The 24,872-nt window shown below is 40.9% G+C and overlaps 1 protein-coding gene across 2 annotated transcripts in view; it reads right to left on the reverse strand.

Annotated features, from left to right (window-relative positions):
* Raly (RALY heterogeneous nuclear ribonucleoprotein) overlaps positions 1–24,872 on the reverse strand; it is a 69,657-nt gene that overhangs the window by 29,586 nt on the left and 15,199 nt on the right. For both annotated transcript variants that reach the window (XM_057781410.1, XM_057781411.1), the window contains exon 2: positions 12,682–12,764. The gene's annotated coding sequence lies outside the window, so the exon portion shown is untranslated. The remainder of the gene's footprint in view (positions 1–12,681; positions 12,765–24,872) is intronic.

The raw sequence follows: 24,872 nt of genomic DNA on the forward strand, positions 1-24,872 counted from the left end.
TCCCCAATGCCTCATTTCCTGTGGATCTCACAGACTTTTCCCTCCTCATTACCTCCCTCCCCCTACTTGTTGCTTTGTCCCAGACCCCAACTCCAGTAGGCACCCCTTGCTAACCCAAAGGCCACTCCTCCCAGGGCAACAAGCAGGCTGAAGGCAGACCCACATCTCTCCCCGAAAGTCTCACTCCCATCCTGCAGCAGGAAACCTGCTGTGTCTCCCTTTCCTCTGACCCCATCCCCAAAGGATAACAAAATCCTTCCCCCAACCTGTCCCAGTATCCATCAACACCAGCAGGCATTTCCTGTGAAAACCCCAGATGTATATGTCAACATGCCAGGAAAACAGGCAACACACAGACAGACATAACAATCTCTAAAAATCCAGGGAAGAAACAAAAACCAAGGAACAAAACACCCACACAACAAAAACAAATCCAGAAACCAGCCTCTAGACTTATAATCATTTCAAACCCAGATGCCTAAAAACCCAATCAGCTGGGACTAGAGAGATGGCTGTGGTTAAGAGCACTGGCTGCTCTTCTAGAGGACCTGGGTTCAATCCCCAGCACCTGCACAGCAGCTCACAACTGTCTACAACTCCAGTTCCAGGGGATCCAATACCCTCACACAGACATACGTGCTGGCAAAACACCAATGAACGTAAAATAAAAATAAATGAATAATAATGAGAAAAAAACAATAGCATCCAGGGCAATGTCTCCACTAGAGCCCAGCTATCCTACCACAGCAGGCTCTGAAACCTTAAAACAGCCTTTATGAATATGACAGAGGTCCTTAAAGAAGAAACTAATAAATCCCTTTTAAAAATCCAAGAAAACACAAACATCAGTGTAAGGAAATAAATAAAACTGTCTAAGACCTGAAATTGGGAATAGAATCTCAATAAAGAAAACCCAAACGGAGGAAATTCTGGAAATGAAAAGTTTAGATATTTGAACAACAACAGCAGAGGCAAGCTTCACCAACAGAATATAGGAGATTGAAGAGAGAATCTCAGGCGTTAAAGATAGAAAAAGCAAACATATCAGTCAAAGATAATAAAACTCTAAAAACCTCTGACACAAAACATCCAGGAAATCTGGGACACTATGAAAAGACCAAACCTAGGAATAATAATAGGTATAGAGGAAGGAGAAGAAACCCAGTTCAAAGGCCCAAAAATGTTTTCAACAAAATCACAAAAGAAAACTTTCCCAACCTAAGGAAAGAAATGCTATCTTTTCTTTTGCTTTTAAAAACTTAGGACATTCTTGCAGGGATTCCAAGGCATGCGCCCCTTAATACTTAGTAAATTTGACAGGATTTTCGATAATCAAGAAACATCAGTTTCTCTCAGTACTGATTATTCTTGAGGCTGTTTAGCAGTAATACTAAGCACTCAATCTAATTCTTAAGAAGTTGGAAGGCCGGGCGATGGTGGCGCACGCCTTTAATCCCAGCACTCGGGAGGCAGAGGCAGGCGGATCTCTGTGAATTCGAGACCAGCCTGGTCTACAGCGCTAGTTCCAGGACAGGCTCCAAAACCACAGAGAAACCCTGTCTCGAAAAACCAAAAAAAAAAAAAAAAAAGTTGGAAATAAAAACCAGAGAGTGGGTGGAAGCCTGTTGAAGGCCTATAGCCAGAGTGATCTAATAAAATAGTCATCATGACGGCTTTGTGACCAGACTCATTAACCTCATCTTGAGGGACATGCTTGGGAAATAGGTTCAAAGGGTCTTTGAGATAGCAGATCCCAGGAGCCCTTATACCGAGGTCAATATAAGATAACTATATGGGACTAGGAGAAGGATGGGGTGGGAGTGGGAAGCTAGAGATGGAAAATAGACTGAGCTAGCTAATTTTGCTTTGTTCTGAGATAGAGACTAGCTTGGGAGGAGCCTAGTTTAAAACATCAAAAAGTAAAAAAAAGCAAGTAACTGGGTATAGAGCTCTCAATGTACCTTCTAGCTCTGTCTGAGATCATACCCTCATGATCCAAACTGCTGAGATGGCCATCTGTTCTCCCATGCTTTTAACAACTAAAGTCAAGAACTATAGCAAACAAAGTGTTCTTTAATCTAGGCCCTGGCTGGGAACAGTGAAGAAAACAATGTCTAGGTTCTTAATGAAGGAATGATACCTAATCTCTGGACTGAGACACAAGGCCCTACAGCCGTAACATTCCCTACATACATCTCTAGTGAACAAATTCCTCATCAGCAGTAGTCATTCCTTTACCTCCTGTCTGTCATTCTTTCTGTGAAATGTGTTTATGTATGTGTGAATTAATGTATGTATGCAAGTGGTTGTACACAGATGAGGATGGCAACCGGAAGTCAATCTCAGATGTCCTTCTTCAGTAGCTACCCACCTTGTTTGCTTTTTTCAAAACAGGGCATCTCACTGGCCTGGAGCTCACCAAGTTGGCCAATGAACCACAGGACCTGCCCTAGAATTGGGATTATAAGGGCATGCCACCACACTCAGCTTTTGTTTGTTTGTTTACTTATGTCTTTTTGAGACAGTCTCACTATATAGCCTTGACTGACCTGGAGCTGTTATGTAGACCTGGCTGGCCTTGACTCTGCCTATCTCTGCCCACAATTAAAGGCATGTGCCAACATGCCCAGCAAGTACTTTTTTGTTTCTTTATTTGGGAAGGGGGTTTTGTTATTCAACATAGGGCTTTTCTGTGTAGCCTTAGCTGTCCTGGAACTTGCTCTGTAGACCAGACTGGCCTCACCCAGCAAGATTTAACGTTGGCTTGGGGGACTGAACTTGGGGTCATTATGCACTTTACCAACAGAATTATTTCCTTAGTCCATGTGGTGGTCTTTCTAATCTCTAATATGGGAAACGGACTTGACTCCCATCTTCTACCCTCACCTAACCCCATGCTTATTTTATCACAGAATCTTGGCACACAAAATGGGTACTATATTTTAAGAACTAGAAATGGTTCAGCGGGTAAAATCATTGGTTGTTTTTCCAGAAGACAAGGGTCCAATTCCTAGCGCCCACATGGCAGCTCCCAACTGTCTATAATTTCAGTCCCAGGAATTCAATGCCCTTTTCTGGTCTCCTCAAGCACCATGAAGGCAAAATGCCCATACACATAAAAATTAAATATGTTTTATAACTGAATGAATAGCATTCTGACACTAAAAATTCAAAATGGGTTCAAGGGAAATATTCTTAGCTCAAAGTCAGACTATGTCAATGTAATTTCACCATTAAAGTGCTTGGTGATCTTAAGAGCAAACCCAGCCATTCTTTGGACCATCTGTAAATGAGTTATCACTTATGATCTCAGAGGGTCCTTTCAATGCTAAAAATACGTGAGACTTAGGCTCATGAAGTCCCAGGGATGATGTGTTTCTCAAACTATCTGTATATTCCATAGAATATATAGGAGGCACAACCAACACCTACAGCCCCAATACTACCAAATAGAACTCAGCTGTCAGCAGCATCACAGACTGTCAGTTTACTTAATTCCTTTTGATGAACTGCCAAAAATAAATTGAAGGTGAGCAGGAGAGCATTTTAATGAGTCCAGGGCATAATGAATCTTTTCCTCCTGTGTCAATTAATATTTCAAAGCTAGGATCTCCAAGGACCAATTTATTGGGAACAGAGAGAAAGCCTTTTATTCATCGGCTGCTGCTTCCTGAGCCACCTGCCCTGCCCTTGGTATCTGCCAGGTAACAGTCCTGCTTGTTCACGTATGACGAATGGTGTGATAGAACCTGACCTGAGGGGCTCTTTTTTTTGCCCAAGACCTCTGGGGCATAAAACTGAGAAAGAAAATGAGATCCAGCATTTCTCAGGATAATGGTGGTTAGAGAAGAACTGACTTTACTGCCATCTCCTAGTCTTCAAAGAGCTAACAGAAATAAGCAGATCAGTTTGCCTTGGCTTTTACTCAAGCAAGTTTTGTAGATTATGCTATCTACCCAAATATTTTGAACTCTCATACTAATCTGTTAGTTCATCTGTCACAATGACAAATCACCTGAAAGTCAACTAAGGGACAAAGATTTATTTTGGTCTATAGTTTCAGTCCATGGCTAACTAGCTCCATTGCTACAGGTCTGTGACAAATGAGGCTGCTCACCTCATGGCAGCTAGGAAACAGAACAAAGACAGAGGGGCCAGATTTATCCTTCAAAATCATGTCTCCAGTGACTTACATCTTCCAATCAGGCCTACTTCCTAAAAGGCCATTTAGTATGAACCTATCAGTAGATTTAACCCATTATGAAGTCATTACCTTTGTGGTCTAAGCACCTCAATAGTGCCATCAGCTAGAGAATCAAACTGTCAAGTCACTGGGGGTGGCATGGAGTGACCCACAACCACACATTCATATCTAAAAACTCTAACAATCTCAAAGGCAGTAATCAACAGTAGAATTATTACTAGACATAAAAACAAATGCTCTTAAGAGGAAAAGAACTAACCTAGGCACACAACTAGTAAACTAGTAGGAAGGAATCAAGACTCTTATCAGTATAATTCTGAAGACAAGGTTCTTCCTATCAAACTACAATAACCTTGTTTAGATACCTGAGATGATGTCCAGAACGGCAGAGGTGGCCTGCAAGCAGCCTCAGCAACATTTGAACACTTGTTAATTCACTATCTTTTACACAAGTAAAGGGAAAGTGTGCACCTATGTTTGGAATATTCCTTTACACTGTGTGAAGATATTTCACTGTGATTGGTTTAATAAAAAGCTAACTGGCCAATAGCTAGGCAAGATTTTGGGGGCAGAGAGAATGTTGGGAGAATGAAGGGCAGAGTCACAAGGAGTTCCCAGTCAGACACAGAGAAGCAGGAAAGCAGTTCCTGATCCGACAACGAGGTTAAGATAGGAAAACTACTTAAGGAAAGGATGGAGACCAGCAAAGTAGGAAGGAAACAAAAGAAGACTAAAGGGAGGTCATATGTAGAGAATTATGAGCCAGAGGCTATGGCAGAAGAAAAGCTGGGAAAGAAAATCAAGTTATTTCTCCAACGTTAGAAGTGACTCAATGACTAATGCACTTCTTGAGGAAGGAAGAGGACCAGAGTTCAGAGCCACAGAACCCATGTAAATGCTAGTTACGCATGGTTCCCAACCCCCGGGCTCCAAAAGAAAAATAATTCCAGGTTATATTTTCAAGAAGGTAATAACTAATTTTAGACCTAATTTAGAAATCATGATTCTGCTGGTTTCCACAGAGTTAAACCTTGACACACTTCCAGAAAAAGTTGGTTAACTTAGGAGACTATAAGACATTAGGGAAATTCAGAACCTAGTATTTGCCTCCCCTTCTAACCTGTCCCCCAACCTTCTGTTTACTTTGGCTCCCCTTCGAACTTTTTTCCTTATCTTTAAGATCCATTCCTTCTGCATATCACCCTATGTAACACCTCTGCTTCTTCATATAAACTAACAGAAAAGCAACCATGACCAAAAAGAAAATGTGGATGTTGGTTCCAGCAGACTGGGATTACCTTTCATGAAAAAGAAGTGGTACAGCAGGGGCTGAAGAGATGGCTCAATGGTTAAGGGCACTGACTGTTCTTTCAGAGAACCCAAGTTCAATTCCCAGCACCTACATGGAGGCTCACAATGATCTGTAACTCCAGTTCTAGGGCACCCAATACCCTCACACAGACATACATGTGGGCAAAACACCAATGCACTTAAGATAAATCTTTTGTGTGGTAGCACAAAAGAGAAAGAAGAAAGAAAGAAGCTGCCTACTGTGTTTAAAAAGAAAGACTTGGCAAGTGAGATAGCTCCAGGTAAAGGCACTTGCTTTGCCAGCCTGCCAATCTGTTCAATCTCTGGAACCCACAAAAAGACTGAAGGAGAAAAATCAATTCCATGAAGCTGTCCCCTGCTCTCAACATGTACGATGGCACACACCATACACATATACTGTGCACATACACATACATATAAATTTTAGAATTTGACATGCTTGTTATATTATGTATTAAATTACACACTGGCAAGACACATATATCCACAGGCCTGCCTCCTTCACAGGAACAAAATGTCAGAAGACAAGAGAATCCTAAGACCCAGCCCAAGTGAAGGAAAGGAGGTCAATTAAGATTAAGTGTGGCACCTAGGCAACAACACAGTAACATAAAGCCATATGTAGTTCAAATGGCCTGGAGTGAGAGTTATGGCATCTGTCACATATACAGTGTAACTTTAGATACATTTTTAAATTCTTTACTGGGTTTAGACTTCACAATTATAAAATGCGAATGCTGGTTGAGGTCTCTGTTATTTTTAAAATGGTGCCCTGGAACTTAGATAGTTTAAGACCTTAGGGATAATCTTTTGGAAAGTGGGAAAATAAGCCACTAGACTAACCGTAAAGTTACAACAAAGAAAGCAGCTATACTGGGTGTTAAATTTCTATAAAAAGCTCTTCTGGGGGCTAGAGAGATGGCTCAGAGGTTAAGAGCATTGCCTGCTCTTCCAAAGGTCCTGAGTTCAATTCCCAGCAACCACATGGTGGCTCACAATCATCTGTAATGAGGTCTGGTGCCCTCTTCTGGCCTGCAGGCATACACACAGACAGAATATTGTATACATAATAAACAAACAAATAAATAAATATTTAACAACAACAACAACAAAAAAGCTCTTCTGTAAGTCATAATTGTCTGTTAAGGACCCTTGACTCTAATATCCTAAAATTCCATGGTTTTATGACAAATGGTAGTGAAGAATAAAAATGAAGAAAATATATCCATCCTTTCAGCCATATTCCTAAAAGTATACCATTACAAAGGGGTTCCATTAAGAAGTCCCTAACAGTTGATATAAGAATTCAAGGCCAGGCCAGGTGGTGGTGGCACACGCCTTTAATCCCAGCACTTGGGAGGCAGAGGCAGGCGGATCTCTGTGAGTTCAAGACCAGCTTGGTCTACAAGAGCTAGTTCCAGGACAGGCTCCAAAACCACAGAGAAACCCTGTCTCGAAAAACCAAAAAATAGATAGATAGATAGATAGATAGATAGATAGATAGATAGATAGATAGATAGATAGATAGATAGATAGATAGATAGAAAGAATTCAAGGCCAGGCTCAGCTTCCTATCAAGCAAAAAGCCAGCCTGGACATGAAACTTCATCCTAAAAAAAAGGAAAAAAAAAAAAAAGGAAAAGAAAAAAAGAGGAGGAGGAGGAGGAAGAACGGGGAAGGGGGGAGATGAGGTGAGAGGATGGTGGCTCACACCTATAATCCCAGCACTAGGGAAGCAGACGCAGGCAGATCTCTGTGATTTGAGGCCAGCCTGGTTCACAGAATGAGTTCCATATCAGCCAGGACTGTTACACAGAGAAACCCTGTCTTGAAAACCGAAACCAAACCAAAGAAGAAAAAAATATTAAGGCCCAGACTGTGGTGTCACACACCTTTAATCCCAGTACTTGGGTGGCAGAGGCATGTGGAACTCTAAGTGCGAGATCAACCTGGCCTACAGAGAAAGTCTGGGACAGCCATGGCTACTCAAGAGTGGGGGGGGAGGGGGGGCGCGGGACAGTAGCCCTTACCAATTAAATATAAATGAGTGTGAAGTAGAACATGAAAACACAGGTCTCACAAAGTGTGACTGAGGCTAAAAGACCTTCCCCATCTGCAACTAAAGACTGGATAGGCCCAAGGCTCAAAAGAGAACCCTGTCAGAGAGAGCTTAAACTCCCTGGCACCATGGTAACTAAGGATTTGGTTCTGTGACTTAACAGCAGAGTCCTTTCTTATGGGACTCTGAAGGTATATGGATGGCTTTGTAAACACCAAAGTGAATACAGATCTGAGTGCCTACCTAAATCTGAAACAATCTTATTCCTAAAATCTGTGGCAGATCTCATCTCCCTCTCTCCCTGAAGGAGGTCCATGAAGCTTGATATTAACTTCATAGTGACAGACTGTGGGGTTTTTTTCCCTGCACTTCAGTGACAGGCATACAAGGGAGGCTTATTTACCTGAAATATTCCCTTCTCTCAACTTTGAAAAGGACAGTACATGTTTTACTAGACACTCTTCCATATCAAAGGCCTTTTGATTCTTGGATCTCTAGGACCGAAATCTGAGTTCTGGGGAAGATAGTTTAAAAGAGGGCACAGCAGAAACCTGAGAAAACAACTAAGGGCATGGAAGGTATTTCCAGTTCTCAGGCTATCCAATGCCTGCCCTTTCTTGGGCACTTTTAAACACTCTATTCTTGCAGAAACAATGTGGCCAGGGACCAGAAAGGTAGTATGGTTGTTGGGAAAGAGCTCAGTCTCTGGGGTCAAGAAGTCAGAGTTTAAACCAGAGCTGTTTTAGACATGATGTGGCCACTGCATCCATTTTCTTCACTGCGTCTGAGCTTTCCCCTCTGGAGACATTAATAGCTTAATGAGTTTTCAGAAAGATTAGGGAAATAGTCTATTTAAAACACCTACCACAAACACACAGTAGACATACATTAAGTACTACTCTAGAGGGAAAAGGGAAATGCTCAAGAGAGCAGTAGAGGGCGAGAACAAAACAAAGCGGTATCTGTATGAGGACGATACGATAAAACATGTCACTCATGCTATCTGAAGAGTCAGCAATCAAAGAGGGCTAGTAAGACAGCTCAGTGCGTAAAGGTGTCTTGTCTTATTAAATTCAATCTCCAAGATCTAGATGGTAAAAGGAAAGAACCAACTCCAAAAGGTTCTCTGACTTCCATGTATGCTATGAATTAAATCTTTTCTATCAAATATTGTAAAACTTGTGTTTCTGACAAGGAATTCCAATCTTTTTGTCTCTCCTACCTTGTAAAACTTTCCTGCACGTTTTAATCCAATTCCCCATAAAATCACTTTATACAAAGAGGTTAACTCCTAGCCAGGCATGTATATCACCATGAGGTCGTGGCCTACCAGCAAAGTTTCAGCATGTCTATCTCTGGCAGCGGCTCCATGGCGGGTCTCTGACTCAGCCCTTCTTTCTCCCAGCATTCAGCTTAGTTTTCCCTGCCTAGCTAAGTTCTGCTCTGCTATAGGTCCAAAGCAGTTTCTTTATTCATTAATGGTAATCACAGCACACAGAGGGACTCCCATGTCACAGAGGCATCACTGGAGTGGTGGTCTCTTTCTTTACAAATTTATTTCTAATAGCATGAATGTGTGTGTATGTGTGTGTGTCTATATGTATATATATAAATTTTTTAGAAGGGAAAGGGCAAACAATGTGATTCACATGACAGGTAAGGACAACTCAGGAGCAAACCCCAGCCAGCAGATCAGAGTGCAGCGCAATGGGGATAGGCTGATTTAGGGAATCTATTTAGCAGTGCTATTCTAAAAGCATCTGGATCTTGTACAATCCAAAGTAAATCAAACAGAAGTGCTTATGGGGCGCTTTTTTTCCCTAAAAACAAGTGCAACCTATGCTACTAATATACACCACAGGGGACCTGAGAAGGCTATTGATGGAGATGTAAGGAAAGCTGACACGCTTTTTGTTCCAATCTTTGCTACTACATATATGTGGTTGCAATTGGTCTTAGCTCTAGAGAAGAAAACCCTGGAATGAGACAGAAGAGATCTGGAATCTGGTCTGAGCAAATGACTTCACTGCTTGATCCTCACATCAGTTCTTTCCAACACCATACGACACAGAGTGAGAGGTGCAACTGGAGTAGTCAGCCAGAGGAACTTCTTTTTTAAAGGACGGCTAATCTCGACATCCCTCTACCTATTTTACTCAAAGCCTTACATAACGTCCCTAAGTATTCTTTAAGACAACTTCTCCATAGTCTAATGTCTCTTGCTTGCTTTCTAGACACTAAGGCCGACTTTGGTTTCTTCAAACATAACCAAGCTTCTGTTTCAGGACTTGTAACCTTGCTTCTGCAGCATCCTTATTTTCTCAGACAGACCTTCTTAATTTGTAGTTCTTATTCCCTTCACCTACATTATTTTTCTTCACATTTATTCATTCTTCTGCTTTCTTCCACTAGAAAATATACTATGAAATCAAACTATTTTATGTACTGCTAGATCTCAAAACCTAAAGCATGCATAGTACATAGAAAATACCAGTAACTACTAAATAAATAATGTCTTCAAAACAGAAAATTCATATAGTAGGATAAATTTAAAAAAAAAAGAAAGAAGAGCTATTGATCCAAAAGGCTAAAAAAGACAACAGTTTAGAAACTCAAATCCACGTATAACAGAAAAGGTTGGGTCTCTGCAGCCAGATTCCATTACATTCTAAGATTAGCTCTTCCAATCAATGCCTACATGCCTTCGCTAAGTCTCAGTAATTTATAAAACAAGAGTATCACAACATATCTCCCAAGCTGCTATGAAAATGAAATAAATTTATGTATAAGTTAACTCGATTCACGAAATAACAGGCCAGCTTAAAGATAAACAATTATATTTGACTTAGGCTGTTGCTTTTCCCTTCTGTCTACTTAGGAGGCACAGAGAAATATAATACCCACATGGTTCTCTTGAATTTAGTGCTGGCAAGTTCCAGTTTTGCTTTCTATCCTGAATCTTCAGGTTTTTACTAACACCTGTCTGTCTTGGTGGTTTAAAGTTACAGAGATTGTGATCTTTCCATGGCTTGTGTGCCAAGCTTATAACTTACTGCCTTACGAAAACATTTCACTATTACTTAAAAATGTGAATGGTTCCTTGTAAATAAGTGTGCAATATACAATTTTATTTATCTAGCAGTCATTGACCATATCCTTTGTTTCACTAACAGTTGGAGTACACTGAGATAACAGGCAACAATGTATACAACTGGTTAGTGCTAAAATGGATTCTTTTTTTTTTTTTTTTTTTTTTTGGTTTTTCGAGACAGGGTTTCTCTGTGGTTTTGGAGCCTGTCCTGGAACTAACTCTTATAGACCAGGATGGTCTCGAACTCACAGAGATCCGCCTGCCTCTGCCTCCCGAGTGCTGGGATTAAAGGCGTGTGCCACCATCGCCCGGCTGTGAGAGTTACACCACAACAGAGGCCTTGAAGGTTGGGCACCTGAGTACATTTAAACCTAACTCTGCAAAGCATATGGTGCAGACTACAACTGACAGTGCTGCATGGTTCTGTCACCTGTGCCCTGGAATCTAGTTCTTGAGGACAAAATATTGCTCTGGGTAGGTCCTGCAGGAGAAAAGGGAGATAAAGATATGGGAAAGACTTATAGCAGAAATTCCCTAAGGAAAACCCTCCCTTTTGACTTTGGAGAGTAGGGTAGCAAACAGGTCTCGTTTTTATGTTTCATTCATGCTACTTAATAATTTGCAAAAGTTATCTGATTTAGATTTCTCATTTGATTCTCTACATTATCACTGAATGGTTGTACACACATATGGCAACATATGGCAGAAGGTTGGGGATTTAGCTTGGTGGTAGAATGCTCGTCAAGCAAGTGCAATATCCTGGGTTCAGTCCTCAACACACACACACACACACACAAATGCAGCAGAAAAACAGGAAGTTACAACAATTTTATAAATTGGGGGATGAAGACTGCCCAAAAACACATGTTGAGAGGTAAGACTAAAAACTCAGGTATATCAGGGCAGTGGGGAAACATGCCTTTAATCCCTAGGATTTGGGAGCCAGAGGCAGGCAGATCTCTTGAGTTTGAAGCCAGGCTGGTCTACAAAATTTGTTCCAGGACAGTCAGGGCTGTTACACAGAAAAACCCTGTCTCCCAACATCAACCCAGCTGTCTAGATCCCTAACTCCTGTTAGTACATCATCTTCTGAGATCCTTTTAGTTCTAAGTATTTTCTTCTTCCAATCACAGTTACATAAGCCACTGCCTGCTTAAGGTCCTACACACTTTGATCCCCTCATTGATCATATTGCTGGTTACAAGGAACCCTAATTCTTCCCTGTCCTGTTGGGTTTCCTTAAATAACTTGAATTTCTGAAGAGGGCTGTCTCCTTAAAATTTCTTTAAAAAGAAAAAAAAGAAATTGCAGGATTCCAGGAAAACCAGCAAGCAGCTCATGAAAAAGTGTGTCCTATCATAATGCTATTCTAAGATCAGCTTTCTAGGTTCCTAGATTATTTGTACTTCCTGAGCCTCAATTTCTTCATCTATAAAATGGAGTTGTCTAGATAAAGGGAGCAAGCACAATAAATTCTCAATGTGATGATTTCCCTTTCTATCTGAGCTGCCCAATGTCCACTTTACACAGCCCTACTGGATCACTTCATCCTTACCACCCATAATCACATTCTGCAGGACAGACTTCCTGATGCTAACCTGGGGCTTGGTAGATCAAAGAGACTTGAGTCAAGAAGATCCCCCACACACACCAATGGTTGTTAGAATACATCAAGAGTTCATGAGAAGATAGCTATTGGTTCTAGGTCCTGAGATTTACCCTCCCCCACAGCACTAGCAAAAGCAAGAAGCAGGAAGCCTTTTTTTCCCTGGCAAATGACCCCAAATATTCTTACGGCAACTCCAAAAAAGTGACCTCAATCCTCCTCCCAGGCCAACAGGCCACCTAGGCTCATATCCAATCTCTAGAATAATCCAACACATAGAAAAAATAGTTAATTGTAAGATATCAGTACAAAAATTGAAAGGAATCCACAAACTAGTTACCCTATATCTGCCCAAGGTTTCCCAAATCTGCCCAAATATCCTCACTTACCTGTACCAAGAATGAGTTTAGCCAGCTATTTTGTCCTTAGGGTTACAGGGTCAGTAGCAACTGTCTCTAGAACCAGGGCTCACCTGTAACAGAGAAAAGAGGTCTGTCAAGGGTCTTAACCCTTACATATTTTGAATCCTGGTTTCTATCATTCCAGACCATGTTGAGTGCTACAAAGAAAATTTAAACAGTGTCATGAAGGGGGGAAAAAAGGAGTAAGAATAGAACCTACTTCAGATAAAATGGCCAGGAAAAACCTTTCAAAGGATGCTATGAAAGTGGAGTGGGAAAACCCAAGGACTTTACTTTTTAAAAGAACAGCAATAATGGCCCATTATATAAATCTTACTTATTTTTTGAGACAGGATCTCATGGAATTCAGGTTGGGCTTCAATTCACTATGTAACCAAAGATGGTCCACAACTCCTAATCCTCCTGTCTCCACTTTCCAATCCCGGTTAGGCACAGACATGCACCACACCAAACCCTGGACTCTGGTGCTGTTGGTCTACTGTTTTTGGCTTTTTGGTGTTTTGTTTTTGGTTTCTGGAGATAGAGTTTCTCTGTGTAACAGTCCTGGTTGTCCTGGAACCCTTTGTAGACAACCAGACTGGCCTTGAACTCACAAAGATCCACCTGCTTCTGCCTCCTGAATGCTGGGATTAAAGAAAGAAGCCGCCAACAATGCCTAGTCAGCTATCAGCCTATTGTTACACAGAGTTCACAAAGACACATTACTTTTCTGTAACCACTTTCTTACTTTTCTGTGACAAATACCTGACAAAGTCACTTAAGGGAAGGCTCGGTAGTTAAAAGCACTTGCTGCTCTTGTAGAGGACCAGTGTTTAGTTCCAGGCACCCACAAGGCAGTTTACAACCACCTATGACTTCAGTTCCAGGTGATCCAACGCCCTCTTCTGGCCTCTGCAGGCCATCAGGCACATATGTGGTACAATACATGCATGCAGACAAAGACATATAAAATAAAAATAAAAATGCTTTTTAAATGCTAGTTGTGGGAAGAAGAGTCTATTTTGGCTTTAAGATGAAATACAGGGAGCTGAAGAGATGGCTCAGAGGTTAAGAGCACTTGTTCTTGCAGAGGACCAAGGTCCAATTCCTAACACCCACATGGTGACACACAATCATCCATACCTCCAGTCTAAAACCCAGCAGGAACCTGGCACACATATGATACAAAGACATATAAGCAAAATATTCTCACACATAAAACATTAAAAAAAAAAAAGCAGATAGACAGATAGACAGGCTGAGAGACAGACAAAGGGATACAGAACAGGCAAAATGGTTTAGTAGATAAGGGCATTTTATGGAGCCTGACCACCTGAATTTCATCCACAGGAACCAAAAGGTGGAAGAGGAAAACTAACTTACCAAGAGGTTTGTCCTCTGACCTATATGCACACTCACACATACACAATTAAATTAATAAGTCAATATTAGAAAGAAATAAGGAGAGTTCACCATGGAGAGTGAGGGGGGCATAATAGCACACCGTGTCAGGAAGCAGAGGACAGGAAAAGGGGCTGGGCTATAGAACCTCAAGCTCTCCCACAGTAACCTGCTTCCTCTAGGGAGGCTCCAGTTACAAAAGTTGTCTACACCCTTCCAAAACAGCATCACCACTTTGGTCAAATACATGAACTTACAAGGGACATTTCACTTGCAAACCACAACACAAGCACAACACAACTGGACCACATTTCTTCTTAAACCATTACTTATTTATGTGGGGGTGGCGGTATCTTGCACATGAGCATGCTATGGTACATATGTGGTGGTTGGAAGACAACTTGCAGGAGTCAGTTCTCTCCTCTTACCATGTGGGCCCCAGGTATTAACTCAGGTTGTCATACTTGACAGCAAGTTCTCTTACCAACTGAGTCATCTTATTCCCCCCCACACACCAACTAAAGACTGGTTTTATTTGGGGGCTAGAGAGGTGGCTGAGTGCCTAAAAGTATTTACTTGCTGTTTTTCCAGAGGGACCCATTTGTTTCCTAAAACCTGTATCAGACATAAACACTGGTCAAATGCAGCTCCAAGGCCCTCTTCTGACCTCTGTGGATATCCACACACACATGGCATTCACTCACTCAAACATATACACACAAATAAAAATAAGAAAAATAAATCTTAACACATAAAAATAAAAATCATAAAGCATTATGATTTATTTTTCTTACTTTTATTTAGTGTGTTTTATGTGAATATCAAATGTGTACAGGTACCCACGGAAGCCAGAAAACATCAAAACCACTAAACCAACAGTTACAGGTAGTTGTAAGTCACTGGATGTGGGTGCTAGGGGCCTTATTGTGCTACCCTGGAAGAACAGCAAGTGTTCTCAGTCAATCACTAAGTCATTTCTTCAGTCTTCTGAAGACTATATTCTAAAGGTTTAGATTACTAACAAGTAATAGGCCTGTCCTGAATTATCTGATCAAAGCACCTTATACAGTGATATGAAGACCTTTCGGAAAATTAGCATTTACTGTGTCTTGGATGTGTATTCTACCTGTTTCAGGGAACCACATTACTATGGTCTATTTAACTGCAAGTTAAGACTGAAGAGAATTACTCCTCCCTTAGGCCATGCTATTTATTTTAGAGCATTCCATCTAAAAATAGGGAACAGATTCTACAAAAGTAAAAGGAAACAGGAATATATAAAGTAGAGACTAAGGGAAAATAAGTTATAAAGTAATATAAAATTATGGAAACACTGGAGCTTGGACAGCAAAGGTAGGATAATCAAGCAAAAGCCCAGGGAAGGAGAAAGGGAAAAGAGGTAGAAGGCTATAAACTTGACAGAAACAATTATTTCTGTATTTGTAAACAAATATTTAAATAACGTGTCTTTACAGATCCCTTGGTTGTTTACAATAAATGATTTCCAAAGTCTAAAGGAAGGCTACTTCAAAGAAGGTACTGAAGCTATCTTCCTGAGAAAAGGGGAAGAAGGAGTAACCAGAGCTGGAGAGAACAGCTCCAAGCTCCCTTCCAGCAATGCTCACCAGTAAAGGGCCTCCTCCAATCCACTTCTGCTATAATCAATACTTCTGAGCTCACAACTGCCCACACGCAGGGAATGAAAGATTAAAACAGAGCAATCAGTCATTGTCCATAGACAATTTGCTAGTTCTAGTCCAAATGCCCCAACCTCCACTTTCAAAGCTGCCCTCAACCCTTTTTCTGTGAGTCCTGCTTTTCTTAGCCTTGCAGGTCTTCTAAGACTCCTCCCATTCACAAAGACACCTAACCTTGACTAGAATAATAAATCCAAACACTGTATTGCTTCAAGAAGATCTCACAACATAAAAATTCAGTCAGGTAACAAGTCGTCCAGCAAAATCCTTCCCTACTCCCTAACGAAGATGAGTGTCAGAATGCCTGGCAAAACCAGTAACAACATCAGACAATAAGAACATAATATATGCCACAAAGATTGAAATTCAATCCAGGTAGCCTCCAGCCTGCCTGGAGGAATGCCCTAAGAATATAACAGATGTGCAAATTCTTGCCTTTGCATATTCTGGGAACTAAGTAAGAACATTTTTCCTTTCTCAGCTGAAGCTGCCTCCAGTTTTCCCCTCCTCCTTCCCTAAAAACCAATCCTGCAGAAATTATCAAGGGAGGCACAAGTAATTACTGTTTTCTTTTCTCCATGCTAATGAGACAGTTGGATGGTTCCCCTTCCCCCTCTAGAGCTAGGAGGAGAATCTTAGGCTTTATAATCAGAAACCAACACACCAAAGCTCAAGCCAGACAGTATTCTGTGCAATTGAGACTATACAGAAGATAGCTTTTCTATCTCTATGAGAGCAGAACTGAAGGACTGTACCACCTAACAAGTGAGGTCATCAATGAACCTCCTTATTCCCAACCAGCAAGCATGCTTTCCACATTATCCAGACTTTGTAATGTAGAACCAATGTGGGGTTCCCTCAATGTGGAGACTGGAACTGTAGGTTTCAAGCTCATGTCAGTTTTGAACCAACAATAACAATGTAATGTAGATGTGAACTCAACCCAAGAAACCAAAGTCTGGGGTGAAAGACCAGGATCTGAGACAATGATAATCTTATACTCCTCCACCAAATTAACACCAAAGGGGAATAGGATAATTGCACAAAAATTTAAAATAGAATGTGTAGATTTTAGTTGGGATTCAGGTCATTTATATGAAAGGAAGACTATCTTACAGGAAGAAGGAATCTCAGGTATAGTAAGACCCTAAAGTGTCTATACTAGGATCTCAGACTGCTCGATTCCAGATGAAGAAATTGGGGGGGGGAGGATGTGCTTTACGTTTTGAGACTCATTTCTTGCCTCTCCCTAGCTACTATAGCTCTATCATTTCAGGCTGGGACTGAGAAATTTAAATTCAGTTATCAAACTAATTATAATTTCTTCCCCTCCCCATAAGGCCTGGGTATCAACCTTTCCTCCCCGTTATCTTAAACTAGGCTATCTGTAGGGCAAGATCTTGCGGAGCTCTAGCAACCATTCAGTATTCGGGACGGTCAGCTGACCATCAATCAGGCTTTACTACTTAAATAGGCTCAGGTCCATTTGAAAGCCCCCACCTTTGTCAACTGCCTTGAACTTAGGTCCTTCCTAATAAGACAAAAGCACATCTCTGAACTCCAGGCCAGCCTTGCCCAATAGCCAGTCTCCAAAGGCTATTTATTTGCTACCATTTCCATTGAGTTCATTCTTTTTCCAAGCTCCTGTAAGAAAAGGTAGCAAAGTACAGTTGAAGTAGCAAAATAGATCTCACTTTGTCCCCTGACTGGAGCACCCAAACTGGTGACAGTGCTTGGATCACTCCTGTTTTCTTGTCTATCTCCTCTACCACTTCCCTACTCTCAATGACTCAATCAATGAAAAACACCGTCTACAGCAAATGATAAACTATAAAATGAAGTTCTGTGCGTGTGTGTGTACATGTGTGTGTATGTTTTTGTACACAAGGAGGAGGAGGAGGAATACATAATTTGCCCAGTTCTGTACCTGGTTGTTCTTCCTGTATCTCTGATTTTCAAGGCCAAGTAAGTGTCTGCCTACACTGAACTAAACTGCCTACTCTGGAAACATGTTTTGCTGAAACTTGCAACAGCTGGATCTGACTCCCAGGGTTGGTTCCACTCCAAAGTAACTGAGTTCTGCCAATTCCTAGACTCTTGCTATTAAGAGCAGCTACAGATGGCTAGTCTTCAGTTAAAGGTGGTGAATCTTAAGCACACGAAGGGGCATGCATAAACTCATACTCAACATTGAAGGAGAGGGGAACTTCAGGAAAAGGTTAAAAAGAAAAAGGATGTGTTCTTTGACACTGAATCCTTGAAGAGAAATCCCAAATCCCCAAAAGTGAACATCTGTACTGTAACTTAAAAGAACCAAAGAGCCGGGCGGTGGTGGCGCACGCCTTTAATCCCAGCACTTGGGAAGCAGAGGCAGGTGAATCTCTGTGAGTTCGAGACCAGCCTGGTCTACAAGAGTTAGTTCCAGGACAGGCTCCAAAGCCACAGAGAAACCCTGTCTCGAAAAACCAAAAAAAAACCAAAAAACAAAAAACAAAAAAAAAAACAAATAAAAGAACCAAAGATATCCACCAAGATGAACTGTACCCTAAAACCATGAGCCTCTTCTTCCTGAAGTTACTTGTCAGCTACTAGCTGATTAAACTAACAGATTAAAAAAAAAAAAAATGGTGGGACCTGAGGCAAAGTCTCAGCAGTTAAGAGATCTTCCGGAGGACCAGAATTATAATTCTCAACACCCACAATGGGCAGCTCACAGTCACCTATATATAACCTCAACTCCAGGAGATTCAACACCCTCTTCTAGCCTCTGCAAGTACCCACATGCATATGTGCATATACATATAATACATATATACATAAGTAAAAATAATCCTTTTTAAAAACCAAATGGAATCACTGCTGCATTAAACCTGACCCACATCAGGTTATTCTAAAGGACCCCCAAAGAGTGGAAAGAAAACACAAATACAAATAGTAAAGACAAGAGAAAGGCCTGGTCAAATGGCTAAGTAGGCAAGGCATTTGCCACACAAGCCTGATAACTCAAGATTCAATCCCCAGAACAAATATAAAAGTGGAACTAGGAATCAACTCCACAAAGCTGCCTCTGACCTCCACACTTGCACTAAAGGCACTGTATGCCCTCCCCCCCTCCATTCTTCAATATATATATTTGTTTTAAAGAATTTATTTTGGCTCAAAGTGTCAGGGTAGACACTACAGCAAGAGCATGAGGCAACTGGGCACACTATAACCATAATTAGCAGGTGGGGCTGAGACTAATACTGGTGCTTAGTTTACTTTTTCCTTCTTATTCAGTCTGGGACCCTCAGCCCATAAGATGATGCTATCCACATGCTGTTAAGTCTTTCCGAAAACGCCTTCATAAACATTCCCAGAGGTATGCTCCCATGGTGATTCTAAATTCCAAACTGATAATGAAGATTAGCTACCTCTATAGGAATGGACTAGAAACCATTAAAGTTTCAACTCTGGTAAAAATATCTGGCTACATCTTGTCTATGTCCTAAAAAACATGAATATGGTGAATTTAAATAATAAACTAATGTGGTAGAAGAAATCTCATGACAGTATAACACTCAGGTTGTGGTATGGTTACTGCTTGTTGCATTTACCTAGGTTTACAGCAAGAGAAAGCAAGAAGTAAAGCAAAAGGATGGAAAATAAGAAAGGAGCTTGAATCTGGTTAGAGTTGAGAAGAGGGTTATGTGGACAAAGCAGCTGTCAGTTGTTGAAAATATTAGCACTGTTAAAGAGAAACCTCGTGTTCTGCACTGGGACAATAAGAAAGATGGCGTGAGTGCAGACTCAGTCTATTGACAACTCTGGGCAATCCTGCCCAAGTGTCACTTAGGGAAGCGTTTTCTGCCCATCAAGAACAGAAGCAGCAGTTATAACCCAAGAGGACCATACTACATCTCAAGCTGGGAGAACCTGGTGTCACCCACTGGTGCTGGTTTACTAATATGCAAAATACAAATTCAAATCAGTTAAAGCACAGGTCATAATCCCAGCACTAAACAGAGGTTGTAAGGTTTGTTGTTTGCCCTACTGGGTTTTCAGTCTTATTTCTAGCCCATCACTGTTTACTATCCTCTCAACCTACACTTTTAGAATGGAAATGTTTCCTTTGTGCCACTGTATATATTGGAAATATGTAACTTTGTTTTTTTAATATTTACAAGGGCTCACAGCTAAGAATGTGCCTCATGGCTCAGGTGAGAATTTGGACTTACAAGGACTTTTGAAGATATACAGAATATATTTCTCATTTTTAAATGTTAAAAAAAAAAACCATCACACTGATCCACCCCATCTGATGGTACTGTGGTACCTTCAGAAGGTGAAGCCTAGTTGGAAGAGGTGAGGCTTTCTAGAAGAGGGTCATTGTGATGTGGGCCCTAAGGCTTCATCTGGTTACTTACACTCTTATTGCTCTGCTGAGAGCCACTTCCACCTTGCCATTCCATGATAGGACTGTACCTTGAAATGTTAAGCAAAATAAACTCTTCCTATAACTTCCCTTGTCGGGTAAGCTAGTTTTCTGTTGTTGCTGTGATAAACACTCTGACTAAAGCTACACAGAAGAGGAAAGGATTTATTTGGTTATACTTCCAGGTCACAATCCATCCCTGAGAAAAGTCAGGGCCAAAACCACAGAGGAATGCTGCTTGCTGGCTCTCACTATGGCTCATGTTTAACTAGCTTTCTTACACAGCCCAAGACCACCTGTCTAGTGGCAATGCTGCTCTTGGTGGGCTGATCCCTCCTGCATCAATTAATAAGATGATCTACCACAAGCATAACCACAAACCAATCTGATGTAGACAATTCTTCAACTGAAGTTCTCCAGTCACATGACTGACTACAGACTGCATTGACAACTGATGCTAACAATACAAATGTCAATTAGTGCTTATGCTAGTTTCTGGCTAGGGATAAATTCAGCCTTTGGTTTTTGGCAGTTGAAGGATAGAAACAAATTCAATCTGGCTACAACAAATGTCAGCAGTAATGAAGAAAAAGGGTACATGGTATTTTGAAATTACTATGAGCTCTTCCCCCACACCTCCATACACTTTCATTCACCAAATCCTCTGACCAACTTCTTTTTGAGAAAGGGTCTCACTATGTATCCCTGGCAGGCCTTGAACTCAGAGAGGTTCACCTGCCTCTGCCTCCCAACTGCTGGGATTAAATGTGACACCACACCCACCATCCCTAACCTAACTATTTTCTACGACATTTGTTTTTCCAACTGGAGGATTTACAAAATTCCATAAGGAAGAATCAAACTGGTGAGGCTTTTCTATATCCTACTTACTACATTATACTCATCTGAGCCTCTAAACAGTTAGATGACCGGGACAAGGTTATACAGCTAATAAAAGTACATTAAGTAGGTGCCCACATATCAAATGCCTTTTTCTGACTACATTGATGATATTTCAACAAAGTTGGTTTTTACAAACTTGAGAGGCAGATAGGACAAGTGTTATCTGTTAAATCACATTGTTTATTTTAATATTACCAACCTATTTCAGGCTTAGTTCTAACATTTATCTTCTCTCAGAAATCCTATATAATTAACTCAGATATCAGCCAATCTTTTCTGTGTAGGGCTGGATAGCTAAACTGTTGGGCTCCGTGGGCCACAACAGCAGTTTCTGTAATATTCAACACATCATTACAATGCAAAACCAGTTGTAGGTGAACACATAAGATCTGTGGGTCTGTGCCTGTATACCAGCCTGTAACATAATTTACTGACACTTGTTCTAACTAACCTACTTGTCTCCAATCACTTCTGCCTGAGAATATGCCATATACACTGCTATCTCAGCTCTGTAGCTTCTCAATAAATTCAATTCTCCTTGCCTACTGGGTGAAGTTTAAATTCTACCCTCATCGACCATATCCTTTCCCTGTTCACTACTCACATCACACCAGACTGCTATCTCCTGACAACACCTAACTTGGCCAAGCTATTTCCTAAGACCTGCAGTGCTTTTCTCCATTCCTCTGTTATTCTCCACTTAAGAACAGGCTCAATGAAAACGGCTCTGGTGAGTCTTTGCGGATGATCGGTGGAAAAAAAGGAATCCTTTCTCACTTTCCTGACCATCTTCTCCAAGTAAATCTGTCTAGCAGATATCACCTACATGTTGAGTGTTACAATCAACTTTTCACATGCCTACATGTCTTAATTTACTAGGCCCTCTTGAAAGCAGAACCTGTATCTGAAGTATCTATATACTCATTTCAGTATGTCATATATATAAGACACTCAAACTTTCTAACAATGAGTAAGGTTTATTCTGCCCTGTACAATTTGTCACATACGAATGACTGTCACTGCCTCATCTTGGGAGCAGGGACTGTGTCTTACTCAATTACATCTCTACCTATTAGCATAAAACATAGAAGTCAGTGTCAAGTGACTTACAAGGCTTCTCTGATTCTAGCAGAATTTCTGACTCAGTAGTATCAACTGATTTTTCAGTTTCATGGGCTTGGACCTAGTCCTCACTCCAAGATCTTTTTTTTTTTTTTTTTTTTTTTTTTTAGTTTTTTGAGACAGGGTTTCTCTGTGGTTTTGGAGCCTGTCCTGGAACTAGCTCTTGTAGACCAGGCTGGTCTCGAACTCACAGAGATCCGCCTGTCTCTGCCTCCCGAGTGCTGGGATTAAAGGCATGTGCCACCACCGCCCAGCCCCCAAGATATTTTTTGAGGCTAGTCAGGTAACTAGTTAAGACTAGGCATCCATCAAGATTGTACAAAGCTAGAGGAATGGAGATCTATGAAAAGACTTCTGTTTTCAGACTTCCTTGTTCCTAAACTCAAATTGTTAATGTTTTTGTTTGCTTGCTTTTTGAAGGCTAGTCTTGACTAGCCTTGAATTCCTGGTGATCCTCTTGCCAACAGCCTCCTGCTTGCAAGGATTACAGGTGCTCACTGCCACAGATGGTTAAACAATGTCCTCAATACTAGTCTTAAACTTACCCAAAAACAAGGTCTAGCCCTAGATCAACAGTCCTCTAACTAATGTCATTTCCTTGATCTTCAGAGCAGAGAATTTCATTCAAAAGCCCAATTTGAACCAAAGGGAAAAAAAAATAGATGTATGTGGTAACAACCATCTTGATGGCACCTCCAAGGTGCACCTCTACAGAGATTGTGTCCAGGGTTAGCCTGCAGCCCACCACTACATCTCCCCTAGCTTGGTAAATCTGTGGGAGCAAAGACTAAGCAGCTGAGAAAAAAAAAGAATTTTTCTCAGAAAAGAACCCCATTTCACTCGGGTAAACGAGCCTGTCACGGCCTGGGGGACTCACTATAGCTGCCATTTCAGGATTACGGCTGTCAAGTTCTAATTAGGGTAATTAGAGTTAAAAATGTAATTTCATTTCAGAGGTATTTTGAACAGATTCCATTAATTTCTTTTTTAAAAAGCACACAGAGAGGAGGGGCAGACTATATGGAGCTAATGGGATTTTGCCAGAAAAACCAACCAATTTGCCCAGGCCAGAATTTTCATATCACTGCCAAGAACTCAGTACCTCTGGCAGGCTTGGTACAAAAGACTGCTGGTTTTCAGCTTTTCTCCCTCCTTCTACAGAATTCTAGAAATTTCGATTGGTACCTGCTAATAAATCTGTTACTCCACCTGAAGCCCGACATCACTGCCATCCAATGGCTACAGCTGAAATGTGGCAAAGGGCAAGGACTCTAATGTCCACTCCTTTACCCTGTGTTCTTGAACAAAACTATGCTTTTGTTTGTGCTGGTCCCTTCCCTACCTTAACTCTTACTTTTCCTTCAAACCACAAGTAAAGCCTGGCATGGTAGCACACACCTTTAAATCCCAGCACTAAGGAGGTAGAGGCAGGCAGATCTCTCTCTCTGTGAGTTCAAGGCCTGCCTGGTCTACATGGAGCATTCCAAAAAGAAAAAAGGAAGAGAGAGAGAGAACAAAGAAACAAGAAACAAAAACAAAAACAAAAAAAAAAAATGGGTATAGAGAGATGTTTCATCAGTTAAGAGCACTGGCTGCTCCTCCTGAGGATCTAAGTTCAAATCCCAGCACTCACATGGCAGCTCAAAACTGTTTCTAACTCCAGTTCCACGGGATCTGATTCCCTCACATGGACACACATGCAAAACGCCAAAGCACATAAAATAAAAATAAATCCTAAAACAAAACAAGAAAGAAACAGGTAAGACCCAAGTGTGGTGGCATATACTTGTCATCCCAGCACTTGGGAGGTAAGATAGGAGGCCAACCTGGACTACATGAAATTCCATCTCAAACAAAAGCACAAATCATTTATGTTCCCCAAGAAATCCCATTATCCTTATACATGATCCTATTAAGGGGCACATAACATCTACCATGGTTTGTATCCTTCCCTAAATGATGCTGGATTGTGAAGTTATCTAGGAATTTTTAGCGCTAGCCAAAGTCCTAAAGCATAAGACAATACTCATCAAATACTTGTTTTCAGACCATCAATAGGAGGAATTGGGTCTGGCACAACACAGGTAACAGAACATGCTAAGTCTGCAGGCTCTCAAAGTCTAGAAATATCCTTTACAATTTGGCATCACTCTGAAAGACCATCCATTGATCCCAAATAATGACTGATCACTCCATTAGAGCCTGCTCATTCCTTAGACCTTGAAAAGTAGTTAAGAAAGCAAAAATGCAAGCAGAGCTCTCCCTAATAACTATTATTACCACTGGCTTTAAAAGAAATTTCCTCCAGTCTTTAAAGGGTTACAAGGACAGGACCTGATCTTCAATAGAATATATATATGAAGGTAAAGGCAGGCCCTGTTTTTTTTAAAAAAAAAAAAAAAAATTCAGCAGCTGGAATTACAGTTGTCTCAAATGTTATTAGACATCACAATGTGCTACGTAACAAGTCAAGTCTTTTTGCTTTGACTTCTATAAGCTTCCATTTCCTTTTATAACCTACTCTGGTAAACTCATGCAAAAAAGCTTACCCTACCTACTATATAACATTTATTAAGTATTAAATAAGTGACTTCCATTTCAGAGAGAGTCGATAACCAGGCACTATCATGATTTTATAAGGT

The sequence above is a fragment of the Chionomys nivalis genome, chromosome 9, assembly GCF_950005125.1.
Source record: "Chionomys nivalis chromosome 9, mChiNiv1.1, whole genome shotgun sequence".
Classification (NCBI taxonomy): domain Eukaryota; kingdom Metazoa; phylum Chordata; class Mammalia; order Rodentia; family Cricetidae; genus Chionomys; species Chionomys nivalis.